The sequence below is a fragment of the Zootoca vivipara genome, chromosome W (genome assembly GCF_963506605.1).
Source record: "Zootoca vivipara chromosome W, rZooViv1.1, whole genome shotgun sequence".
Lineage (NCBI taxonomy): Eukaryota > Metazoa > Chordata > Lepidosauria > Squamata > Lacertidae > Zootoca > Zootoca vivipara.
This window is the reverse complement of record NC_083293.1, coordinates 1955270-1977719: the sequence shown is the minus strand read 5'-3', so window position 1 is coordinate 1977719 and position 22450 is coordinate 1955270. Positions and strand designations below refer to the sequence as shown.

General features: G+C 44.4%; 2 pseudogenes; both read left to right on the top strand.

Moving 5' to 3' along the window:
• The window catches only part of LOC118078136 (GTPase-activating protein and VPS9 domain-containing protein 1-like), a 31215-nt pseudogene extending 23726 nt beyond the window's left edge, over positions 1-7489 (top strand).
• On the top strand, positions 7488-22011 carry LOC132591462 (GTPase-activating protein and VPS9 domain-containing protein 1-like; annotated as a pseudogene).
• The last annotated feature ends 439 nt before the right edge of the window (positions 22012-22450 follow it).

The following is a 22450-nucleotide window of genomic DNA, read 5'->3' as shown; positions in this document are numbered from 1 at the left end:
CGGTTGCTTGTGTCCTTTCAGGGCATTGTACAAAGGTGATAATACACATGTTGGCAGGTCTATGTATGATTTTGCCCAATTCAAATGTCCTAATAGCTGCTGTAGATCCACCAGCCAGAGTACCGCTGGAAAATGCAACTGCGGTATCAGAGGGGATGCTGCTTGTTGCGTAACCTTGTGTCCCAAGTATGTGATAGGCAGGGTGTGTTGAATTTTTTCCGGGGCGATTTTAAGCCCTGCAGAGGTGAGATCCTCTGTCAGTTGTTGCACCCATGTTTCAGGAATGTCTTTAGCGGCAAGCAATTTTGCCTTATGGCTCTCGGTGCCCACGGACTAGCAAGCTTTCAGCATATCCGCTATTGCCACGTTAGGTGTAGCCACCAGCGGGCGCAGAGCTTGTTGACAGTCATCATTGACATTATCAAAGGCTAATTGTCTGATGATTACTTCTTGTGCTGCTACATCCTGTACTTGGCGCTTGAGGGTATTGTACAGTCTATCTATGAAAGCGCCATAAGGTTCAGTGGGTCCTTGCCGCACACTCCCCCATCGCCCCCCCTTTTCTAACTTCTCATCAGGAACAGACATCAAAGCTTCCTGGGCTGCTGAAGTTGTGGCGTCCCAGTACTGAGGATCCAGAGCCAACTGCTGCGCAGTTGTTAAAAAATTCCCAGCTCCTGTGAGACCATCCAGGACGTCTGCAGGATTTAACATGACAGGGGGAGGGGGGGGAGGTGCGCCTGCTGCCAAAGCTGCAATGGCAGCGGCATGTGCTGCCTGAGCAGCATTATTCAAGTTTGTTTGGATATCATGGACTCGGCGTTGACAAGCCCAGGTCCAACTTTGCATAAAAATTATCATTTGATTTGGTTTAAGCACTGTTCGAGCCAGTAGTTTAATATCCTCTGGCAATAATTGCTGTTGAAAAATAGTGCCAAAGAGACCAAGAGTATACGGGGAATGCAATCCATTGTCTCTTACTGACTGATACAATTCTTTGATGTAGCGAAGTTCAAATTGCTCATGCTGTGGGGCCCCACCCCCGGGTCCTGCAGGCACGATCACAGGAAAAACAGCTGACATTTCAGTAGAATCAAACGCCAACAAAGGAGCTGCTGCTTTAAGAGATTCCTGGAGCCTTGTAGTATCCCCCCCCCCCTGCTTCACAGTGGGCATGGTACTTTGAAATGCAGGCAAAACCTGAGAGACATAAGCTGGAGGGTGTGGGGTGGCAGACAAAGAAAGTTGCTGTTTTCCTGGCGGAGTTAAATTAGGTGGGTCCGGTGGCGGACCAGGAGGCATGGGGGCAGGCAATGCCGGATAAACAGAAGGCTTTGGTGGGGGAGGCGTGGATGCGGGCGGTGCAGAGGGGAGCCTTGGAGCAGCTGCCAGAAAGATATTCTTTGGCGTGACTAGTGCCAAGCATGCTCTTATTTTTCCCCACGTAGTTAAGACACACACCCCAATGCTGGGATGACCATGGAAATGTTCACCTAGTTTGTCCCAAAAATCTAATTCCCAAGTTCCATCCTCCGGAAACCATGGGCAATGCTCATTAACGGTGTGAATGAAAGCAATAAGATCGTCTTCTGAGGCATGCTGATTGTTAGAAGTCAGCAGGTATTTTAAGTCTTTAAGAAAACGTTTCTGTGGCACGGAAAGCGAAGTGCCCATTGTAATGCAGGAAGAGAAAGATAAGCAGTAGCGGGAGCTACTCACCGGGGATCCGAAGATGAGATAGGCGCCTGAAGCCCTTGCCGGGCGGGTGAGTAGCTGATGCAGGACCACGACGTGCGTCCTTTCAACAATGGCGTAGAACTTTGCCTCACACAGGGGCACCACTTGTCGGAAAACCAGCCAGCAATGGTGCGAAATAAGTTGAGACAGAGAGGGATCCGCAGATGCAAAAAGTATGCCGAGAAGTGCTGAGAGTGCTGAGATTTCTCTCAACCCCAGCTTCTTTATTAAGCATTCTCCCCAACGTCAGTATACATTAACCTTTGACTTATACATCACTCATGCCAACAAGGAAGATGTGTAAACAGACAGACTGGCGCCTGTGGTCCTGTGGTAAATCACTTGATGGATTATCCCCCAATAAACCGTGCCTTGTACAGATAACTCCATTTGTACACTCCCACATTTTGGAAAAGGCATCTGCAAATAGACTTTTGTTATGACTGTGAAGAGATTCAAGTGAGCAAATTACAACCTTAAGAGGAAGTAGCAAATGGCACTTCCCCTCAATAGAATATGTAATGTGCAAGAGCCACTATTAAACGTAAATGAGTAGCAAGGAACCTGTATGAAGAAGTGTGCATTGGCATATATTGGTGGTCCCCCCCCTCTTAACTATTAAAAATGTAGACCTGCTTCTATTCTTGCTGCATGTTTAAAATAATAATGTAACAGTTTCACTTTCTTACCTGCCTTTCACCATAAGTGAAGAACCAGTGTAGTGTAGGGATCAAGAGTGTTGGACTAGGACCTGGGTTTAAATTCCCACACAGCCATGTAGCTGACTGGGTGTGATCTTGAGCCAGTCACTACCTCTCAGCCCAACCTACATCTCTGGGTTGCTTTGGGGATTAAATGTGGAGATGTAGAACTATATATGCCACCTTAAGTTCCTTGGAGAAGAAGGTGGGATATAAATGAAATAAATAAAACAATAAAATAAACAAAGGTCCCAGCGTGGGACCTTGTGTGGCTGCATTCTTGGACGTTGTCATTGGCGGACGGGCAGTAGAGACTCCACCCATGTCCTCGGTGAACCTTTTGGAAGGGCTGAGTAGAACTGTGGTTTACATGACCCATAGCCAGCTCACTGGCCTGGTAAATATCCAACTCCTTTTGGGCTGCAGGAGGAGACAAATCAGAGTGTCTGTGGTGGGGGCCTGCTTTGCTGCCTTCTTTTAACACTGCACACATTTTTTAGGTCAGTTTTATGCGGAACGTCATGTCGGGCAACCAGCTGAAGGAGGACCGCATGGCTTTGGAAAACTTGCCCCAGAACAAGCCAGGGAAAAGCAGCAGCCTGGAGATGACCCCATACAACACCCCACAGCTATCCCCTGCCACCACACCAGCCAACAAGAAAAATTGGCTGCCTATAGGTGAGGAAGGCTGAGGATCAGGCTTTTGCATGATAGCTTTTACCAGCTCTGTTTTCGGATGCTTTTCTCTGCCTCTTTTGCTTTAGGACAGTGGAGTCCCCTTGACTAGTGTCAGTCACTTGGGTTTTAAGGTATGCACCAACCTTTTCCAACCCAGAGCCCTCCTGACATGTTGAACTATAACACCCTTCTTCCCTGACCAATAAGATTTATTTCTTAAAGTTTTTTTATATATAAAAAATTCATTTATCCAATTCTTTCTTAGTATACCCAATCCAATCCAAATGGCTTTATTATACAGTGGTGCCTCTGGTTGCGGACACAATCTGTTCTGGGGTGCTGTTCACACCCCAAAAAGTCTGCAACCAGAGTGGCGCTTCTGCGCATGCACAAAGCGCAATAGAGCACTTCTGCACGTGTGCATGCGGCGAAACCTGGAAGTAAACACTTCCGGGTTTGCCGCATTCGCAAGCTGAAAAGACGCAACCTGAAGCAGACGCAACCTGAGGTATGACTGTACTTGCCATTGGCCATGACAAATCTGAATCAGAAATGAATACAAGCAAAAGGGATCTCTGCATCTCTCTTACAGTTCACTGCTATATTGTCCAGGGTCTTCTTTCTGATCTTTTTGGCCGCCAAAGCAAAAAGGACAAAATCCATTTATGAATTCCTGCACACAAAATATCTCAAAGTGATGTCAGCAATAAAAATAATTTTAAGGAAAAAATCTCTATATAACACAAGACCCACATGTTGACAAAATAAAAATTGTTATTCATTATACATGTATTATCAACTTTCTTCAAAAAACTGAGCTCAAAACAACCTATAAAAGCAAATGTTAGAAGTAGATAGAAAACATGAATAAAAGGCAACCTAAAATTCAATAATATGTATTCAGGAGCAAATCCAACACAAACCCACTAAAAATATATGCAGAGAATTAAACTCCAAAGAGTAACAATGTTTTAACTGGGCACCAAAGAACTATTTCATATGTAAAATACCCAATTTCAAATCTAATAGAGATACAGACTGGGGTAAAGATCCACCTAAAATACTTGTTGGAAAAAGGGAGGCCTTCAATAAATTCCAGCAAGACAAACAGGGTGATACCTTTCTTTAGTGTAAGAGGATTGCACTGTCGGGAGCTGATGGGAGTTGCAGTCCAAAACATCTGGAGGAAAGCAGGTTGTGAAAGGCTTGCATATGTACTTGTTTCGTTCCTAAGCAGCAAATGCACATCATTCCAACTCTCTGTTCCTGTTGATTTGCTTACTTAAAAAATGCCTCTCTTCAGCCCATTGATGGCACAGTCTGTCATAGTAAGTGGCCCATTTTTAAATAGGAAATTAAGCATTTTTTGTGGTGGGCTGCATTAATCCTGTTCCTGCTATAAGTTCAAGGCAGCTACATTGTGCAGTTGACAGGAGGGTAGGGGTAAAGTTCAGAATTGCCTACTTGCACAACTTTTACATAATTTATTCCATTGTTGTAAGTTGTTTGAGTTACTTTTGTACAAAAAGCAACATAACTTTAAATAATAATAGTCAAGGAGAAGGGCAAAAAACTAAAAGGGGAACTGGATTCCACTTGTTACATCTGCTAGTCATTTAGCAGCTCTTCTGGCTTCTGAGATCTCTTCAGACATGTTTGCAAGTATGTCTTCACAATCATGAAGTATAGTAACTTACCTTAAAAATATCTCTATATATACTCAATATGACCATTTCTGCTCCCAATATTGCACTCATTGGATTTTCTGCATCCATGCCAAATTGCAGTTGACACACGGCCTTACACAAAGCTGCACTTGAATTGTTGTAAAGCCAAGAACCTCACTGTATTAAATAATGATTGACTCCTCCACCTCACTCCAAATGAGGCATTTGTATTATGTGCTTATTTTACAACTGAACCATGTTTTTTCTCCTCTCAACGGTTTGACCTGTGTTTCTTTTTTAACACTGTCCACTCAGGACAACAGTTGGCAGCCATCACTGCCTGGGATACGTCTGCCACCAACTTGACAGCTCACATAAACCCTGTAACCCCATTTGGTGGGTAACTGAATCCTTCCTCTTTCTCAGTGTTGCTGCAAAGCCATGCTCTTGCCTTGCACGTCTGTGTCCACACCGGCTGCTTTTTTTTTATTTTAAAGAAAGGCATCTTTCTTTTGTTCTGTTCAGAAGCTTGCTTTCTATTTTTAAAGCTTTTTATAGCTAGAAAAAGTGTTGGAAAAGTTGGGTCAGCTTTGTGCATGAATGAAACTCTGACTTAGGATCTTGACTTTTAAGATTTCTGCAAGGGGGCGGTGGAAAGGAGTCCGCTGGTTCTGAATATTGGGTCAGAATCCTGCATGGACTTTTTGTGGTGGGAATTATATTATATGCTTTGATAGTCTACATGTGAAGAGATGTAAAAAGAATGTGTCAAAAATTCTTGTGGTCTATCATCCTCATAATTTTCCAAGATCAACATTCCTGGTGACAACCTTCTTTCATGTAAACTCCATTTGTGCCTAGCTGGTTCTGAATCATGTGCATTTTTTTCTTTTAAGTCTTTCTAAATAACAGCAACCTATTCTCTAGATGCCTTTCTATTATTATTATTATTATTATTATTATTATTATTATTATTATTAAATGTATTATCCTCGGCTTTCAAAAACATCCTCAAGGCAGAGTGCTTTGACAAAAATGGTTTAACTTCTCAGTTGTGATGACCAGCTACCCTTTGGGATAGTTTATGCAGTTGGCAAATTCAAGTGTTAATGTTGCAGATGGAATGGGGTGGTGTTTTTTCTTCATATTTACATGTCACCCTGTAAAAAAAAACCAAACGCCCTGTACCTTGAAAATTGGCATGTGAGGTGGAAGAGTTGAGTCTAACCTTGCAGGTGTATTATCTTTCAATAGATAGATACTTTTTAAAAAATTGAGGGGAATGTTCAAATATATAACTCTCTGCTGCTTGATTTGGTTCTGTTCAAGCAAAAAGAATACCACTTAATTTTGCTGGTCTGTGTAAACTTGCCATCTTGCAAGAATTGGAGAGTCACCCTTGTCTGGAACGGAACTCCAGCAGGGATGTAGACTTGAAATTCCATCATGTATTTTGTTCTGTGTTGTGTATGTAGAAGTCTGTCTTAATGTAGTAAAAGTTTTGAAAGTTTCTGTGTTTCTGTTTGAAGCATTCTATGCTATATTCCAATATTATGCATTTTATTTTGTGAAAAGAGCTTGATTTCTTTTCTCTTTTTTTGGATGGGGGCAGAGGAAACCTAAGATTGGCTGTTTGGGACTCTTTCTGGTGCTATGTCTGCATTTAGATCTTACCCAAGATACAGGGCCCTCATTCTTGGTAATGCTGTGGTTTTTGGCATGGAGTTGTTCAAGCAGCTGTCTAAATAGCAGGACCTGAATTGTTGCCAGTGTGACTTTTCCCCCTTGCTGTGAGAGGAAGGCCCTTTCCTTTCTCATACATTTGCTGCAAGTTGTGAAGAGACACGGGCTATTTCATTACTTGTATCTAGGAACTAATTATCTCTCATTGAGATAACTCCATTAAAGATATTTAACCCTCCCATTTTTATGGGGGATCCTGATGATTTTCTCCCTACCAGCAGTCCAAACACTGGGGGGATATTTCTTCTTTAACCACTGCAAGGCAGCTATTTCCCCACTAACCTGGTGCCCTCTGGACATTTTACCAGAGAATGTGTTGCACTGGGGCAGAGGAGATGTAACGACAGACACTTTGTCTTTCCAGAGAATAAAGCATGAACAAAAACCAGGGAACTAGGAGTAACTGAATTCCTACTTAGGCCTCCCTAGTGATTTTACAAAAGGGAGTAGTAAACAATGCAAGAAGAGCTCCCCCCCCCTCTTTGGATGGTTAGACAAGATGCCCCTGTGCCTTGAGTAATTACACAGAAGCAGGGATTTTTCCTCTTGCTCCCTGCAGCACGCAGATGTGGCAAAACCCACCTGCCAGTAAAGCATCTTCTGCACAATTAATGTATAAAGCTTCTGTCCACAGGACTGTTGGAAGATCTATGAGACATATAAACTACCGTGGTTAATGTCTGGTAGCCAGAGGGCAGGTGTACACGTGAGGTTTTCCTTGACCCTTCCTGAAGCCTCATAGTGTGCTGGCTTGATGCTTGCAAGGCAACCCTCCCTTGCACATACTTTTCTTAACAGCTGGAGGGTGGCATCATATAGCACCGCTTGGTGCCAGTCTTTCAAAGCCATTTTTGCCTTTTGCTCAGCATGCTTGTATTAAGCACCACCCTGTTGTATGGATCTTGCATTTGCCTCTTTTTTAAAAAAAGGTCAAAAATCCTTTATAAAACAATCCCCCTAAAATGTTCCAGCTACCCAAAGCCGGAGCCGAACGAATATTCAAGCGGACCAGCATGCAGACCATGATGGATTCTCCCAGGAAACGATACAAGAAGTTCAACCAGAAGAAGTATTGGTTATTTCTCTCGGGACTGGGCCCCAAATAACTCCAGGAATGATGTCAGAAAATGAGGTATTGACCCAGCGAGGCTTTGAGATCTGTGTAGGTGGAAGTACCGGTAGGTGCTGTGCAACACAGGATGCTACCTTAAATTCAGATAGTACTAGGTGCTGTGGAACTATGAAAACCTTAACTGCTGTTTTCCAACAGCAAACAAGCATCTGTCCCTCCTTGATCCAGCTTTCAGCAAACACGAAGTCATACTTCCTTCACATATGGGTTTGGTTAACTGCAGTTAGTATAAATTATCTGGACCCACAAACCATGGTCAGCATTACCAATGTTTAGTTTAAGCAAGCCAGTTTCAGAAATTGCACTTTGAAGTTGACTTTAAAAAAAGAAGAAGTTCATAATAACTTGTTATTTGAACCCAAAAGTTTTGGGTTAAACACAACAATCTGTGGGTAACCAGAAGCAAAAGCTTATGAGCTCCTTCCCTCAGCCATATGAGAGGGCTCATTCATGTCACAGTAAACCATGATTTCATGTGACATCTGAACAGTAGTTGGATGTGGGCTTTCTGGGTGAGGTGCCTATCACTTCTATATTCAGGACAATAAATGTTAAGACAGACGCATGGCAACTTGATAATTCACCTCCTCATTTCCCAACCCCCGGTGTGAAGGTGAAGAAGATGTAAAGGATCCTGTGATGTAAGTGTTAGATTTATTATGGGCTTCACAAGCACTTAACAAAAACAATGATAGCTCTGTATTTGCCATTGTTAATGAATATATATATCCATTATTTCTTAAATATAGACAGTTTAATTTACCGGGTAGTATGTGATTTCTGCTATGTTCTAATGACTCCAAACAAATTGGAGAAGCACTTCTGATACCAAATCGCTACACTACAAAAGTTTGATGGCACTAGAAGCCAGAGAGACTCTAAGTTAAAAATTCTGGCTTAAAGGTATTTGACATACAATAATTCTTTCTTGACTGTCAATCCATGACCAAAATACTCATCAGCCCACCCCCCTTTTCCTAGGTTTTAAACATGCAGCTTGCTGACGGAGGGCAAGGAGATGTCCCTGTTGATGAAACCAAACTCCACGGTAAACCTGATGAAACCTTGCGCTTTTCCCTCTGCAGTGATAATCTGGAAGGAATATCTGAAGGTGATGAGTCACTTTGGCCTCTTGTCTGTCAGCCAATATTTAATAGGAGCTTCTGTTCATTGTAGTTGGTGTGTGCTTTGTATCTCAGCCACTGTTGTGAATGCTGTGATACAGGGGCGTACCCAGGATCAAAACTAGGGGGGGGGCAAGGGGGGGGGCCAAGGCATGGGAGGGGAGGGGCCACAAAGTGGGAATGTGGGTGGGGCTACAGAGCCCAGGTGAAATCAAAATAAACAGTAAAAACTACAGCAAACTGATCACATATTTTAGGAAGGGGTCCCCAGAGTTGTTGACCTTAGGGAACTGACACCACACTTGCGTATTATACCCCAGAGGACAGGATCACACTTCAAAATGACCTTAACAGATTAGACAACTGGGCCAAAGCAAACAAGATGAATTTTAACAAGGAGAAATGTAAAGTACTACACTTGGGCAAAAAAAAAAATGAAAGGCACAAATACAGGATGGGGGACACCTGGCTTGAGAGTAGTACATGTGAAAATGATCTAGGAGTCCTGGTAGACCACAAACTTGACATGAGTCAACAGTGTGATGCAGCAGCTAATAAAGCCAATGCAATTCTGGGCTGTATCAATAGGAGTATAGCGTCTAGATCAAGGGAAGTAATAGTACCACTGTATTCTGCTCTGGTCAGACCTCACCTGGAGTACTGTGTCCAGTTTTGGGCACCACAGTTCAAGAAGGATACTGACAAGCTGGAACGTGTCCAGAAGAGGGCAACCAAAATGGTCAAAGGCTTGGAAACAATGCCTTATGAGGAACGGCTTAGGGAGCTGGGTATGTTTAGCCTGGAGAAGAGAAGGTTAAGGGGTGATATGATAGTCATGTTCAAATATATAAAAGGATATCATATAGAGGAGGGTGAAAGGTTGTTTTCTGTTGCTCCAGAGAAGCGGACACGGAGCAGTGGATTAAAACTACAAGAAAGAAGATTCCACCTAAACATTAGGAAGAACTTCCTGACAGTAAGAGCTGTTCGGCAGTGGAATTTGCTGCCAAGGAGTGTGGTGGAGTCTCCTCCTTTGGATGTTTTTAAGCGGAGGCTTGACAGCCATATGTCAAGAATGCTTTGATGGTGTTTCCTGCTTGGCAGGGGGTTGGACTGGATGGCCCTTGTGGTCTCTTCCAACTCTATGATTCTACATCAACTAAGAATGTGTTATCCCTTTGGTTGATATTTTCCTTCGATGGTCTTGAGTATTTCTTAAGTTGTCCTATTATTTTATTTTTTCCTTTTTTACTGTAATTCAAATCTCAAATGTTTAAGATGAGTAGAAAACATTTAAATACATTTTAAAAAACCTTTTCAGTATCCAGAATATACTCTCTTTACGTGCTTGCTCAAAAGTTAAGTTCCAACTTATGTTTGAATGAGATGGAAATAAATTGTTGGTTCTGGGTCACTATCACTTTTTGAAGGTACACATTAAAAGTGGATTATACATAAAAAGTCTTTAAAAAGCCTAAGGGAATGTGTGCACACGCACATGCATATATATAACATATATATGCCACCACTCAATTCACCCTACCACTTGAGCAAGAAAAACTTAAAGAACTGTAGGTTAATTTTGAATAGGGAGCTACTACTAGCTAACTCAATCACTATAGAGCAAGTTTTCAGCCTGTTTTCCACTTCCTCACCCCAACTCCTACCAAAGCATGTAGTATGACAGTGTAGTCTGGCCCATAGGATGAGCCCTGAGTTGTTAAATATATATAATCAACCCCCAGTTTCCAAATTAAATTTTACTAAGATTACAGCTGGAAATATAAATTATGAAGGAGAAAACAGATTGGTAGCATAAAAAAGAAACAGAACACATTACTATCTATGGTAATATTCCAATTCTACAGCAATTTACCTACAGCAATTTACAGCCCACTGAATTTGGCAGACTTACTTCTGAGTAGACATGTAGAGGATTGCCTAACATAGGCTACTTACAGCATAATCTTAAAAAGGATTCTCAAACTTTTTTTGTAGAAAGGAATGATCACACATGATGTTCAACAGGTGATATTATTTCCTAAGAAATACTGGTAATCCCCATGTTTAACTTGTGGAATCAGGGGAGAGGATTGATGGGAAGAAGGATTTTCAAATTGGGGGGGGGGGGGCAGACGTGAACCTGAAGCGACGGCGGCGAAGGGGAGAAAACCAGCGGCCGCCTAGAGGAGAAGAGGGAAGTCTGGGGGTGGGCGGGGGGGGGGGGAGAGAAGGGAACCAGGCTTGGATCGGGGCCTCCGCGGAGGTCTGGAGCGAAGCCCCGGCCTCCGCGAAGCGATCCGAGGCTCCGTTGCTGCAGCGGTCTGGCAGGCGCCGAACGACTCCCGACGTTCGGGAGACCTTTGAGCACAGCCGCGCTGTGCGCATGCGCCCTGCACTGCGGCCGCCAGAGTCCACAGCCGCGCTGTGCGCATGCGCCCCGCTTTGCGCGTGCGCAAAGGTCTCCCGAACGTCGGGAGCGTCAGCCCTTGCCCCCTCCCACACAGCGCGGCTATGGTGGACTCCGGCGGGCGCCTCAGCCGCCACACGGCTCGGGCACAAGAGACTGCTGCGGGCGCCGAACTCGCGCTCCGCTGGGCTGTCCTCCGCCTCTGCCCACCAGCCCCGCTGGCAGCGCCACTCTTGCCCGCAGCTGCCCGACCGGCCCTGCCTCTAGAGTAGGGCAGCGGCCCCCCCCTGCCCCGCGGTGGGTACGCCCTTGCTGTGATATCTGCTCATTCAATCGGCCAATAATGTTTTGGTTGCTGTTGTTTTTGTAAACTTTTTGGTGCAGTTTTCTTTTTGATCACCTTGTCTAATGACTTCTGTTTGGTTCCTGGTTGCATTTACTTGGGTGTATATTTCCTCTTACTGGGTGCGGGGAGATCAGGCTAAATAGCACCATCTCCTTCCAACAGGCCCTTCAAATCGCTCCAATTCTGTGTCATCATTGGACTTGGAGGGGGAATCTGTGTCCGAACTTGGTGCAGGCGGCCCATCAGGGAGCAATGGGGTGGAAGCCCTGCAACTGCTGGAGCATGAGCAAGGTTAGTGCTGACAATGAATACAGCCCAAGTTGTAGCTCGCAGATGCTGAACTCGCTGCCTTTTTTGGTTTATGCCTATTTGGTTAGTTTAAAAGATTTTTTAATCCCACTCTTCACACACACAAAAAGTCTTACAAATGCCAATGGCAAAAAAATGACTTGCTAATACCAGTGATCAGTTCCTGCTCTCAAATTTACCAAGGTCAAACCTTGGTTTTCAAACGTCTCGGCTGCTGAACATCTCGGCTGCCGGATGCCAAAAACCCGGAAGTGAATGTTTCCATTTTTGAACTCTCCTTGGAAGTTGAAGGGCTTCCGAGGCACGTTTCTCAATTTTCCCCATTGAACTTGCTGACAGCCCTTTAATCCTCGGTTTTTGAACATTTTGGAAGTCAAATGGAATGGATAACATTCAAAAACCAAGGTTCCACTGTACATTATCTAAAAAGACACAATGCAAAATAAAAGGGGGTGGGAAAGCATTAGGAAAATAAGCAAACTTGGAACCTATTCCCGCTATTACTCTAAGAAGCCTAGGGCAGTGTACATTGTCCTCCTCCCCTACCCCCCCAACTCCCCATATTGCAGGACATGATTAAAGAGGAAAACTTAAAGCACAGTTTCAGTATTTGGACAACCTGCAATAGAGGGCTGCATATACATTGCCCTTAGCATTCTATAGGAAGAGCAGGGTGTAATTGTAATAAGCAGGAGCTTAAAAGAAAGTATTTCCTCATGCACTGCAGAGTTAAACTTTGGAACTAATTCTCAGAGAAGCAGTGAAGGCCACCAACTTGGATGATGTTAAAGAGGATTAGACAAATCCATGGAGGAGAGGGCTGTAAATGGCTGCTAGCCATGATGGCTATATTCTGCCTCCACAGTTGGAGGCAGTAATACTTCTGAATTCCAGTTAGCTGGAAACAGCAGGAGGGGAGAGTGCTCTTGTGCTTGGATCCTCCTTGCAAGTTTCCGACAGGCATCTGGCTTGCCACTGTGAGACCGGAATGCTGTGCTAGATGGGCCATTTGCCTGATCCAGCAGGGCACTTCTTAACATTCTTAAAAGATTGTAAGCAACTTAATGTTTTCCAGGTGGATAAGGTTTCTGCCTCTTGCACATTCACTACTGGACAGCCGGGAAATGGATGCTTTCTGAGCTAACATGAGGGATAAAGGGTAGATGTAATTGCCTTTGGGTACCTCCCCGCCGTTAACAATTTGGGGGTTGCTTCCTCAGGTGCCGCAGCTGAGAATATGCTGGGAAGCTTGCTGTGTTTGCCTGGTTCAGGATCAGTGCTTTTTGACCCCTGCACAGGCTCAACCATCTCGGAAACCACCAGTGAAGCTTGGAGCGTTGAAGTGCTACCAAGTGATTCAGGTTAGACTCCTCAGTTTCCCTCTTTCCCTTTCCCTTCCTTCCTCTCCTGGTCGGCGCAGGGGCTCTGTGACCCTGTCAGACCCCTGCCCTCTGCTTCCTGTTTCTCCGCTGGAATCATCTCCCTCCCCACTCCCGCTGGTGCTTGGAGAGGAACTCGTTGTCACGATGGGAGGGGGTAGTCTATAGTTCCTGTCCCTCACACATTTAAAACAAGGCTAAAATAATGACAAGTGGACACTCATAGTAAACGATCATTTATTCACCTGGGGAAGTCCATCAGAACAAAAATAACTTCCGTTATTTCTGGAAAGGGCAGAATGTGGGTGCTTTTTATTCCACGGAATGGGGCAGCCACACTAAAAACCCTGCTCTGCGTTACTGTGGAGTGAGCTTTTGAGATCTTTGTAACTTGCAGGAGAGATTCTCCTGCGGACTGCAGTGATCTGTGGGTGTATAAGGGATAAGGCAGTGTTTTAAGTATCCTGGTCTCAAGCTGTGTAGGGATGGATGGGTTAGTACCAACACCTGAACTTGGCTTAGTAGCAAATAGACACCCAGTGCAAATCCCACAAGCAAGGTGCTGCTGATGCTGCTGATAGTTTTCCCCCACAAGCACACAAGCCACCTTGTTCTACATTGGCTGTAGCCTCCAGATCAACCCCAAGGAGTAGCCACAAAGAGAGTACACTGCAGTGCTTCAACCGTGAGGTTACCAATGCATGGACAACTGTAGTCAACTAGTAGAAGTAGTGCCTTTTCTCACCAGTTAACTCACCCATGCACACACTTTCTGTTTCTTTATGGTGGAGGAAGATATCCTTTGTTGGGTTGCTCCTCTCACTCATTCCAGACAGTGGGGGCATTCAAATGAGGCAACCTAGAAGCCTTCTCATGCAAATGTTTCCTTAGTTCTCTACACAAACCTTGTATTCTGGGGCCGTGGATTGATCCCAAACTATTTTCCTTATGCACCACTTGAAAACTGCTGAGAGTCTTAGTGATTTTTCTTGTTGATTTTTATTCCTGTTGTAGCGATTGTAATGCGCTGTGGTAGATTCCACGTGATTTTTAATTGCATATGTATTGCTTCTTTTGTTCTTACGTATTTTGAATTCCATAGAATCAAATTGTCATATAGTAAAAGACCAATACAGAAGAAATAAAAGTGGCAATAAATCAGTATGAATATTTAATGTGGACATGCTATAGACCACCTGAATGAAGCTTGTGGACCACTGGCAATGCACATACCAAAATTTGGGAATCCTTGCTCTGGGGAATTCTGAGGTTCTTCAGTGAGGAGATTTTCCACAATGGGGAGATGATTAACACCAGGGGAGCTTCTCTGAAAGGCAGCTTGCCTGCTACTGTAGATCTCCAACATGCACAGCTGCAAGGAGCCCTGTTTAGGGAAGCTTTTAATCTTTAAGAAATTAGTGTATTTTATAGGAAGAGATTAAAAAAAAACGGAAGTCGATCTCTTCCTAATGGGGAATCAAGAGGCGCATTAAATATTCCAAAGCCGAAAGGGAAATTGTCTGATTGTGGAACCCGAGAGTAAAGCTGTCAAAGCGGTCAAAAGACAAGGAAAATTTATTAAAGATTTGCTGAATGGTATAATTTGCTACAAGAAGAAGTTAAAGTTAAGACAATTTGAACTACGATTTGATTTATGGAGAAGTTAAAGACAATGAAAAGGGACAGCCAAGATGGAGGCGATTGTTCGGCAGGAAGGAAATTTCCAGTGCCTTTTGTCTCCTAATCTCCTGTCTGCTTGTGGTTAAGAGGAAAAAAATGAAAACATCTTATTCACCAGCCTTCCAGGAAGCTGTGCTGAACTACTTGCAAATACTGAAAGACATCCACAAGGGACTGCAACATTCCAGTTTACCATGTACAGAGACTGTGGTTCAAGATCAGGACTTAGAGGACAATTTTGAATGTGAGACTAAGATCAAGGAGCAAGATACAGAGGACATTGTTGAATCTGAGAGGGATTATAAAAAACATGTTCTGGATGATGCACAACAAGGATTTGAAAAGAAAGAAGATGAGGCCAATGAGCAACAAAGTAAAATGAAGATTCAAGAAAAGGGGGAGGCTGGAGAGATTAAAATCTGGAGACGTGAGACTGAGGGGTGGGAAATGCAGAAGGAGGGGGGGACAGAGGCCTGGATTTGGAAATGGGAAAGATGTGGTGTGGGGTGAGAATTTTAGTTAAGAGGTACTCAGGTGGGTTGAATAACGGTTTCTGAAATCTTGGCGTGTTAAAGGAAATGCTGGACCAATTGGGGGAAAGACACCGGGGGAGAGGAAGGAGAGTGTGTAAAAGTATAATGTTAAGATTTTGGTTAGAGAAATGATTGTATGTAATAATTGAATTTTCTTGAGGGAGGGAGAGGAATGGCTGGGGAAAGAAATTTTAGATTTGTATTAAATATTTTTATGTTTAGATAGGTGGCTGGGCAGATGGCTGCCTATCTTCCTCTCTTTGCTCAGAAGCCCCTGGTGGCAGGGGGGGCTCTGGGGGGGGGAAGGAGGGGGGGGAAACCCAGCCACCAAAGATCGATCTCCTTTGGAAGGCCGCACCTCACGGGTTCCTCTTGTGGCAGGAGGGGGCCCGTGGGGAGGCGGCACGAAGAAGGAGGATAAAGTGAATATTTTAAGGAAAAGATTTTGAATTAAGAATAGAAAACCCGCTATAATTATATTAAGAAACCAAGAAAACCAGGAAGAAGAGATTCGAGGAAGTCACAAATACAATGTTAAGAAATTGAGAATTGGAGAATTTTTAAACTATTTGTTTGTTTGTGTGTTTATGTTGAAGGACTAGCTGGGGGAAATCCAAACCTCAGTACTCTCCACCTCTGGCCTCCTGGTGGCAGGGGGGAGGGGGGGAGGACAAACTCAGCTTTAAAATGGACTGCCTTTGGCTCTCAACGCCCACGGGGCCTACTGGTGGCAGAAGTGGACTTGTGGGGGGAGGGAGGGAAGAAGGATGGAGTATATATATTATGTTTTGTCTCGTTTTGTTTATATTAAAATCAATAAAAATTATTATTAAAAAAAAGAAATTAGTGTATATTAATATTTCTGTTGGAAGCCGCCCAGAGTGGCTGGGGAAACCCAGCCAGATGGGCGGGGTATAAATAAATTATTATTATTATTATTATTATTATTATTATTATTATTATTATTATTAAGGAAGGGTGATGAGTACATTATGGAGCAGCCCTTCCCCAAGCTGATGCTCTCCAGATGTTGTTGGATACCCTGGACTCTTGACTATGGTGTTTGCAGCTGATGCCCCCAAACACCTGGAGGGCCACATATTCGCCTTCCCTGTTCTAGGGGGTTCATGTGGGGGTGATAATAAGGCCAAGAGATCCAGGTCAATGTACCATGTGAATTGAACATGACTCTGTGGCATCTGCACTGGGGTTCCAACTTAACAGTTTGGGAAGCGTTCACGGAAGGTAGGAAGTTTGTGGAAACGGGATGTAAAATTACAAGACTACAGTATCTAGAAGGTGACCTGTGTGTTGTATTTCTCCCCACCCACAATTTAGAGGCCCCAGATCTAAAGCAAGAGGAGAGGCTGCAGGAGCTTGAGAGCTGCTCTGGAGTGGGGAGCACCTCTGATGATACAGATGTGAGGGAGGTCAGTTCCCGCCCCAGCACACCAGGCCTCAGTGTCGTATCATGTGAGACATCACACATTATGTGAACAGTTGAAGCTGTGCTATGTCTGCTTGTCCGCCTAACCTGGTATTGTCTACCCTGAATGGCAGCTGCCGTCCAAGATCTCAGACAGGCAACTTCCTTAGCCCTGCTGCTGGAGATGACAGGGATTTGAGAACTGGCGAAGTGACCTTAGCTCAGGGGTCAGCAAACTTTTTCAGCAGGGGGCCGGTCCACTGTCCCTCAGACCTTGTGGGGGGCCGGACTATATTTTGAGGAAAAATATGAATGAATTCCTATGCCCCACAAATAACCCAGAGATGCCTTTTAAATAAAAGGACACATTCTACTCATGTAAAAAATGCTGATTCCAGGACCGTCCGTGGGCCGGATTTAGAAGACGATTGGGCCGCATCCGACCCCCGGGTCTTAGTTTTGGGACCCCTGCCTTAGCTCATATGGCCAGAGCATGCACTTTGCATGTGAAAAGATCCCAGGTTCAATCAATAGTATCTCTAGTCAAAAGGGTTAGGGAGCAGGTGAAAAGGAGGGAAGCATTCTTGGCCTGTGAGACTGGAGAGCCACTGCCAGTCAGAGATGGATCAATATGATCTGGGATGAAAAGCACTTTCCTGTGTTCCTTTTTGTGTGTCTCTTGTGTGTTTGTGACATCTTTGTAAAACTTGTAGAGTATATGAGATTGTCATCCATAAGAAGGCCAAGTCCTTTTTCAGTGTATGCTCTAGCTTCTCAAAATTGCTTCTCTCCTCTTGGCTCCGTGCTAAGATGGCTCTTGTGAGAGTTGTTTTGCTGCCTCCCCACAAATGGCAGCCTTTCAAAGCCAGACAAATACTCACCACCATCAGAAGAAATTTAGCTGGTCTAAGATTCCTGACAGGGTTAGTGTCTGAGTAAAGGAAAAGTCAATAAACACTGCAGGAGGGTGGTCTGTCTGTGTGTGTGTTTCTTGCTGAAAAGAGACAGAGAGTTCCTGCTCTAAGTGGTGAGAGTTGGCAGAGGGGTGTGGAGGTTGATAACATGGTATGAAGGCAAGGAAATGCAATTATATATTCCTCCTCAAAGTTTTAATTGGGGATGAGAATTAAAGAGTTAAGCCCAAAGCATACATTGTCGTCATTCTGCTTTCTGGACTAGTCAAATTCCCATAGAATAATTGAAGCAGGAGGAGTTCATAATCCAGCTGTAAAATAAAGGAGGGGAAATTGCATGGCTTGGATTGCTTCCTCAAGGTTACAGGGTTTGGTCTTGCTGGACAGGGTTCTAGATGTGGAGAGCAGAAGGAGGCTCTTGGCCTATAAATCTCATGCACTCATTGCTGGAATGGATATCCACTGCAATGGCCTAGTTACTATTGTGCTGAATGTCTTCCCTTTCAGCGAGGTCTCTTGTTCTCTCCTAAGGCATTAGCGCAACCTCTGAAGACATCCCAAACAAGATTGAGGACCTCCGATCCGAGTGTAGCTCTGACTTTGGCGGGAAGGATTCAGTAACCAGCCCCGACATGGACGAAACAGCTCATGGTAAGGGGACCCCACGGGTGAGTTTCCTGGCATCTTAAACATCAATCCTGAAAGCATTTGAATTTACCAGATGGAGGGTGATGACACTCCTGATAGGGATGACCCCCCTGCTGGAGGCAGTCAAGGTCTTCAGATTATTGTGTCCTATCCAGGGGAGAGGAGTCATCCTGTCTCTCCAGACTGGCCTTTCATGTTGCTAGGGATAGTTGGGTCTTCACATCTCTCCCTGTGTATGGAGGGAAACGCTTGTCTGAGTACTTGTTTTTTTGTGGATTTTTCTTTCTGTGTACAATCTCAGTCCTCTCTTTACTTTCTGCTCTTCCTTGGTTGTTTCTGAATGAGTCTTGCATGTTTTCCCTTCCCTGACTCCCCCACCCTCCAGCACCATCACACCTTCCATTTTGTTTTCCGTTATACACACTTATCTGGTTTTCAACATTGCGGTATATCACCAGTTAAACATTGCAATTTAGTGATATATCACAATGTCTGAAACATGGAACTATGTAGGGTGGAGCAGGGGAGATTGGACAGAGCAGCAGTCATGGAGATTAATAGTATGTGCTATGTGCACTGCGGATTCTCCTCCCAGAGGCAGGCGAGCCCTCGTGTTTGGAGGGTGAACTCCTTCCACTCCTCCCTAGACAGAGGGAGAAGGAAGAGTCAGACAGAATTGTAGAGTTGGAAGGGACCCTGAGGATCATCTAGTCCAACCCCCTGCAATGCAGCAATATGCAGCTATGCAGGAATATGCAGCTGCCCCATATGGGGATTGAACCTACAACCTTGGTGTTATCAGCACCACACTTTAACCAACAGAACTATCCAGCCCAGCTGTGATTCCTGCATCAGGTAGAGACACCATGGTTATAGGGGGGCACCGAGGCGGAGTGGGAGTGTTCTGCCATTGGAGGGGAAAGGGAGCAGAAAGGGCAGGCAGGCAGGCAGCCACCAGAGGACTCAAAGTTATTCTGCCCCTTGTAGTTTTGAAGGTTGTGCTTTGCAATACATAATAATAATAATAATAATAATAATAATAATAATAATAATAATAATAATAATTTTATACCCAGCCCATCTGGCTGGGTTTCCCCAGCCACTCTGGGCGGCTTCCAACAGAAAAATAAAATAAAATAATCTATTAAACATTAAAAGCCTCAATCATTGAGGGCAGCTCAATCATTCTGTAATGGTTCTCATGATGTGATCCACAAACCAGTGTTGGACGATGTATCGATACATCGCCCAGCCCTAACACACACCTTTAGTTTTTCATTGTGTTCCCCCCCCCCCTGCTGTTCTCGTACAGGGGAGTGTGTAATAGGGGATTTGACCCAGTTTTTTCAGGCACCTCGCAATTCTCTAAATCACAACCTTCCTCTTCATTTCAGAACAGATGGGGTAGACACCTTCTGTTGTTTATGAAACAGAAAGGAAACTAATTGTTAAAGTGTCTAAAGCAAAGTGGAAAAGCTTGATTTATGGTGGACAAGAAAGATTAAAATGGACGATAGGAACTCGTATTTGAAAAACATTTAATGCTTTTTTTGTTTCCTGCCATTAAAGAACTGGTGAAACTGAAAGTCAAATGGCCATATTAGCTGTGAGAAAGGAATTTGCTTTGAGATGACATAGTCACAACTGTGATTTTAAAGGGAAAACATTAAGGTGGATTAATAACATTAAAAGCTTCCAGTATGGAAAAGGTAGTTTTGTTTCAAACAGTGACTGTTGGTATTGTTAAACAGTTAATGACTGAACTATTAAAAATGATCAGATCAATGTTTGATGAAGATGAAGAAAATGAGCCAGAGGATTATGAGGTGGAAAATGGAAAGAGGGAATACCCAGAGGTTACAATCGCTTGCATGGGAAGGAGTTTGGTGGGGGCTACCTTTGAGTTTCTGCCTAATGTCTTGTGGTGTGTATGAGTGTTTTCATTCCTAGTGCTGAGTTCCTGTGGGTTCTCCTTAACTGCTTGGGGGTTGAGATGTTCTTCTGCTCTGACAATCAGTCTGGAGAGACAGGATGACTCCACCCGGAGTGGACATGAGACCCAGCAGGGGGAGTCATCCCTATCAGGAATGTTGCCCTCCCTCACCCAAATCTGGAAACTGAAATTCACTGTAAGGGGAAAAAATGTGCTGAAGTAGAAACCCAAAATTCTCTGATGAGTAATGGAGATGCCAAGTTTAAAGGAGGAGCATGTCACTTACCCAGAGGTCTGAGCAGATTACTTGTAGGGAGGACTTCTTGAAGCCAGGCCATCCTTGCATTAGGGCTTTCAGAGCAGGAGCCAATGAAGGTGATTATTGAATCTGGCAAGATTACCCCCACCAGGAATGAGGAAAAGATTGCAACTTGTCCCAAGTACTTGAGAGATGAATAATGTCTGGTAACATTGATTTAAAGCAGGCACCCCCAAACTTCGGCCCTCCAGATGTTTTGGACTACAATTCCCATCACTCCTGACCACTGGTCCTGTTAGCTAGGGATCATGGGAGTTGTAGGCTAAAACATCTGGAGGGCCGCAGTTTGGGGATGCCTGATTTAAAGTATCCATAGTGAAAGGCAAATGCTTTTGAATGTCAGGGTGCTGTAGGCATGTTGGAGTAGGTGACCTCAGGGGATATCTCTGGCTTCTTAGGGTCTACGCAGCCTGTTAGTGAAGATCCTCCTGGTACTTTCTTAAACCCACTTCTCCATCTTTTAGGAACCAGCCAGGTGGCCTCTACTTTGTCTCACGCAGAATCCTTGCTTGCCAGGTTCGATCCCTTGTCTTCTCACGAAGGTAATCCTGCAGCGTGTGGGCCACATGCATGTTAACAGTAGTGTTACTGCATTTGTTCCTCTTTCCATAGCTGCAACGCTTCCATGTGTTACCTGTAACTGTAAAGGGATGTGAAAGAACAGCGTTGGTATAATGCTTTGCTTGGTCTGACACTGGTGTTTTTTCCCAGCAGTGGTGAGGCCCAAAGTGCACTATGCAAGACCTTCACACACACCGCCAGCCCCCCCGACCCTGGAAGGGACCCTAGGAGGCAACGAGGCAAGGCTGCCCAATTTCAGCTCCCACACTGCCATACTCATTGACTCCGAAGTGTTCAGGCAGCAGTATTCCTATCCTGAGAGGCTCGTGCGGAGCAGGAGCTCTGATATAGTGTAATCCGCCCGGAGGCCAATGAGTGACCCTGGTTGGAACAGGCGAGCCGGCAACGAGGAGAGGGAGCTTTCTGTGCTTGGCTGTGTAGGGGGAACTCCTTTGATGACAGCCTTTCAGTCTTCTTCCTCATCTCCTAGCAGAGATTCCTGCAGAGGAGAGGTAAGAGAAGACAAACTAAGCCTCTCAATGGCTTTCTCGAATCAAGGCTTTATAGCTAAATAATGCATTAAGTTTTACCTCTATCTAAAAGCATTTTGTGTGTATTATGTGTTAGCTTGGTTGCTACCTCAATTCTTTCTTGAGCTAGAACTCCCTTGAACTGGAGCGTAGTTAAACTATGAAACTTGCTTCCACAGGAGGCAGTGATGGCCACCAACTTGGATGGCTTTAAAAGAGGATTAGATTAATTCACGGAAGGCAAGGATATCAGTAGTTACTAGCCATGATGGCTATGTTTTGCCTCCACTGACAGAGGCATGGTTTCTCTGAATACCAGTTTCTGGGAATCCCAGGTTGGCAAAGTGCTGTTGCACTCATATCCAGCTTGAATGCTTCCCACAGGCATCTATCTGCTCAGCCACTGTGAGGACAAGATGCTGAACTAGTTGGGCATTGGCCTGATCCCGCAGACTTAATTTTACAGTCCTTTGTTAACTCCATGCACATTACAGTTTGGTGGGAGTACTGAAAAGCCACAAAATGTGGTGTTGGCTGCAGAATTCTTAAGAATCCCAAGGGTTTCTTTCCCCTTTGAAGCAAGTTTTTAGTCCTTACAAAGGTTTAAGAAGCAAGCTTCTAGCCCTTATGTATATATGTTTGAAAGTGCGTGACTAATGTGGGATTTCAGTCTCTTGTAT